A 5,396-nucleotide genomic window follows, 5' to 3' on the forward strand; every position below is an offset into this window, starting at 1 on the left:
AGTCATGCTTTTCCACTGCAGTAACAACTAATAAAATCGTAGTTTATTTTATTAAAATACCTACCCTGCTTTGACAGATTAAACTATCTCTTATCGTTCTAACACTAGTAAATGCAGGGAGGTTCATCCATTGTGCTAAACTCACATCAGACAGGCTCTTCACCCTGTCAAGTTATTTTAATCCTCTTTTACTTATTTATTAACATGTGTGTATATATATTCCCCCACAAATAGGAAGGTGTCAAAAAAAAAAGCTCCAAAATTTATATTTGCCACCATGGTGGCATTGTGGTTTATTCTAGCAAAAAGTCAAAGGAAACTTTAGAATCATAGGATCATAAAGGTTGAAAAAAAGTCTCTAAGATCGTCTAGTTCAACAATGCACCTACCAACTGCCCACTAAACCACGTGCCTTAGTACTATATCTACCCTTTCCTTAGACACCTCCAAGGACAGTGACTCCACACCTCCCTGGGCAGCCTGTTCCAACACTTCACCATTCTTTAGGAGAAGAAATTCTTCCTAGTATCCAACCTGAACCTCCCCTGGCACAACTTGAGGCTGATCTCTCTCATCTTATCACTGTTACCTGGGAAAAGGTAGAGTTCCATCTCACTACTCCCATCCTTTCAGGGAATTGTAGAGACCAATAAGATCACCCCTGAGCCTCCTCTTCTCCAGACTCAACAATCACAGCTCCCTCAGTCACTTCTCATAAGACTTGTGCTCCAGACCCCTCACCAGCCTTGCTGCCCTTCTCTGGACATGTTCCAGGGCCTTGATGTTTTTCATGTAGTGAGCGGCCCAAAACCGAGCACAGTACTCCAGGTGTGGCCTCACCAGTAGTGAGTGCAGACGGATGATCACCTCCAAGTTCCTCATGGTTACATTATTTCTGATGCAAGCTAGGATGCTGTTGGCCTTTTTGGCCACCAGAGCACTCTGCTGGCTCATGTTCAGCCAAGGTAAAATGACATTAGGTGTGAGTCCCAGCTTCCTGAAACTTTACCAAATATCAGAAAATATATAGTGCTGCATTTCTGACAGTCATACAGAGCATTCCAGGCTGGACTGTGCTCTTCCATGGATACTGTTGCTCTTCTATACAGATTCATTCCCAGAAGCAGAACACATGCCTGCCATGTTCTGAACTTTGCAACTCCTGCTGTGGCTCAGTAACAAGGACTAGATTGCCAGGACACAGACCTGAGAATGGTGTAGAGATTCACACCCTTGCTGCAGGGATGGATGAAAGAAAAGAGCCAGAATTGCTGCCAGAAATTCTAATTCCTGCCAAGAGGTCATATTTGAATAAGATTTTAAATAGCCCTGTCCTCTCATGCACTTTGTATTTGAATGGATGTGTACTATTAAAGGAGTTCTTGGAGCAGAAGTCACTTTTCTTAAGTGCTCAATTGGATACTTAGAAAGAAATGCATCTTCCTCGTAAATTGGTGGCTCAGAGATCTTATTCTGATATAGGAAAGTATCAGAAAGAGGGGTGTAAATCCAAACATCTAGTAGAAATCAGAATAGACTTTGGCAAAATGGAATAATTTTAATCAGAATTGTTAAGCATCAATCAGTATTTACACTTGACTTAATTCAAAGATGAGGGAGACCCATAGTGAACAAAGAGGACAGATGTATTTTTAACATTGTCCTATCACCATTTTTCTGGTAAGAGTGAATCAAACTTTCTTTTTCTCCTGATAATCATGTTACAGAGCAGTGTGATCTATGCTATACCATCAGCGTATGAAAGTAACTGAGATTGAATCCAGTCATCTTAGGAAACAATCTCCTTAGGAGGAAGAACATCATTAGAAAAAGTTCACATTTTTTTTCTCCTGAATCTATAATGAACATAGGCTGAATCAAGAAATTTTTTTACCATACAATTTTTATAGGATAGAAAAAACTAACAAAGCCAACAGCGCAGGGTTTATGGATGTCTCATTATATTATCTCACATAATAGCATAATCTTCACTTTTTTTGTTTTGATATCGTTATTTTCTCCATTCATTCTTAAGTGTAAAAAATTATGTATTGTGTCAATGCTTGCTGGCTGTTCAAAGCACTGTGATCCAGGAATTCTAGCTGTCATCTTGTTATTTCAAGGTGTGAGGAAAAATTAACTTGCAGTGACATATACAGTCACTGATCATCAGCAAAGGCTCTTTCGTGATAGGAGAGAATTTAATAGTGCTGTGAGAAAATTGTGTATCTTCTGATTATCCCCTAAAGGATTTCTGTTTGCTGTGTTTCTCCTTTTTGTTACTGAGGTAGTGACAGTGTGAGCTGTGTACAAAACAAAACCAAGTTATGAGGTGATCTAAGGGTGATGTTAGAGTGGCAAGGAAATGTTGCCAACTGCTTTTGTGTTCCACAACAGAGGTGGAGCATAATACTTCATTACATACTCCTTGATCTGCTCAAATTATAGCCTCCTTAAAGTGGGAGGAAAGCCTTTATGGGTCTATTTGATCTGTTAAAGCATTTATGTGATAAGTTTGTAGTGGCTTGGTTGTAGTTATTTGGAATGTCTTAATTACAGGTTAACCAGGCAAAATTGCCTGTATTTAAATAGTTGCACAATGTTTCCTTGTTTGCCCAAGACTGCTTTCAGTCATTCAGAATAATTTCAACAGATTAAGATCAAATGCATTGAAAAGCTAAATTGCTGGGGATCAGTTGCAGGCTGACTTTTTTTCCCTCTGACTGAATACTTACTTTTAGCTCAAAAGTGTAATGCTTTCCTTGAAAGTGATAATTAAAGTATAAATAAAACTATCTCCTCGCACACACAGCCAACATGCTCAAGAGTTCTGGTACTGTCACTTGCTATTTTCTGTAAATGATGATCTTTATGAAGCATATTTCATCTAAAAGTCTTCGAGGATGACCAGGTCTTTCAATTGTCAGTGCAACCTGGCTCCTGTAACCAAAGTTAGATACACAGGCGAGATTCATCCAGTCAACCAGAGGCCTTCACTTCCAGTTTAAAAGACTCATGTCCAAAACTCTAAGTAGACACTGTGAGAAACCAGAACAGGTTGCCAGTGAGGCTGTGGATTCCCCCTCCCTGGAAGCATTCAAGGCCAGGCTGAATGGAGCTTTGAGCAACCTGGTCTAGAGGGAGGTGTTCCCGCCTATGGCATGGGGTTGGAACTCGATCTTAAATGCCCCTTCCAAACCAAACCATTCTGATTCTAAGATTCTAAATCTCTGCTAATCATAAATTCACTGCAGGATAATTATCTCACTTTAGCATTTTAGATGCTCACTGCTAAGTTATTTGCTTTTTCCCTACGCTGCCTGCATTGCCTTTTTCCTGGTGTGCAGGCAGCCCACTCAGATTCAGTTGGCACAGGGGCCAGACTGGAGTTCAAGAAAAAGAGAGGATAAACTGCAATAGGGAAGCTTGACATATGAAAATAAATAAGTAAATACAAAACAAGCCATTTGGGAGTGATGATAGTTACGCAGAGACATGTCCTGGGGCAAGGTCTGAGAACAAAGCAAGAGAGAAGGGAGAATTAGGGTAAGAGGGAAACCTGGAGGATAGAGCTAAAGAGGTCAAGTTTTAAATTAGGAGGAGCAGGCCGTGCTCAGAGAGCAGAACAAATTGTTGATTTGAATTTGAAGATAAGTTCCAGTGTTGGTACTTTGGGCTTGCAGATTTCTTTAAGGTATTTACTGACAGAAAGCCATCATGTACAGTGTTTTCAACATGTTCTACCCAATGCAAGATAAAGGCTTGAAAACTGTGCAAAATGATACATTGCTTCCATAGATCTTCTTGCTTACAGTTGCTCACTTGCCAAATCAGACTTCAACCCGTAATGCTTCTCTGTGTATTTGATATTTAATGTCACAAATTTTTCTGATGCCGTTAGAGATTATAGAGATTTGAGTTATACTCATGTTGTTCCACTTAAAGTCCCACATGATATACAGTTCAATAGATACACTGCATGATAATAGTCAATTAATACTTCACTGGAAAGCATACACCTGCACCTCCAAGAAACATAAATTTATTAAAATTCTAAGGTCAAAGTAAGAACCATGACACAAGACAGGTAGTTTATTTTCAGTGTAAGTCTGTTAGACAAGTTGGTGCCCTTTTCATCTGAAGTACATTGCTGTTCTAATAAGGTTTTAAATTAAAAATAAATAAGTAAAAACTTCAGAAAACACTGTATAGAATTAAAAGACCAAGAACAGCACATTCTGATTAAGGAATTATTTGTCCCCTTCACTTTTCCATAGAAAATCATTAAATCTGGCAGAAAGAACAAGAACCAGGTAGCAGTAGAAGACTTTGAATACCATTTTCATTGTGAAGCTTAAGTATAGACTCAACATAATTGATTAACTCAGTTTTGGGCACATTTTCTTTAATCTCTCCCCAGTTTTTCCCAAGTTCAAGTGTACCAGCAACTCAGCACTGTGAATGTAACAGCTCTCCTTTCACGGGTATGACCAGCATTCAAATGTGAAGCTCAGTGCTCTGACCAGCACTGCAGCAAGGAGCACTGGCATACAGGGACCACTACAGTGCTGCTCCTCCCACTGGACTCCATAGCATTGGGAGACCCAGAGCTGGAAGGAGGGGCAACAAAAGCATGAAGTTGAGCTGAAATTCATCAACTGAATACTGAGTGCAGATGAATACTGAAGCAAGCTCACTGCCCTCAGTGATGAGGAGGAACAGGGCATGCTTTCAGGTCAAGCGTAATCTTGACAGACTCTTAGCCATACAGGAGCACCTGGAAGAAATAGTAACAGCTGCAGAGGATGAAAGTACCCATCTGCCAACCCAAACTTCTGTCTAAAGGAGCTTGCTGCTGTCAACTGAGAGCTTGTGATTAAGAATTGAAGAATAGACGCTATGGGAGATTATGCAGTGGTTGTCTACTGTGGGTCCAGGGAGAGTAAGTGGGTGAGGCCTTCTATCGATAGCTAGAAGCAGCTTCATAGACACTAGTATGGTGTGTACCGTACCTGACCACCTTGATAAGGACCTGGGGGTCAAAAAAACAAGACAAAGAACAATACAGAACGTTCCTGGAGGGAATCAGTGACAACTTCCTGACGAGAGATAGAGATGACAGTGAGGTGCTTTTCTGAATTTCATTCTCACAAACAAAACAATGATCACTGGGTACATGAAAAATCAAAGACACCCTTTGCTGCAGTGATGATGAGATAGCACAGTTCAGGATCCTGAGAAGAGGGTGAAAATCAAGATCACAGACCTGCACTTCAGGAGAGCAGGCTGTGGCCTCTTCAAAGATCGACCTGGTAGTGCCTAATGGAATAAGGACTACAAGACAACTGGCCAGCTTGTGATATAAAACAGCATAAGAAATGAACTCTTTGTGGAAG

The sequence above is a fragment of the Meleagris gallopavo genome, chromosome 3 (assembly GCF_905368555.1).
Source record: "Meleagris gallopavo chromosome 3, MGAL_WU_HG_1.1, whole genome shotgun sequence".
NCBI lineage: Eukaryota > Metazoa > Chordata > Aves > Galliformes > Phasianidae > Meleagris > Meleagris gallopavo.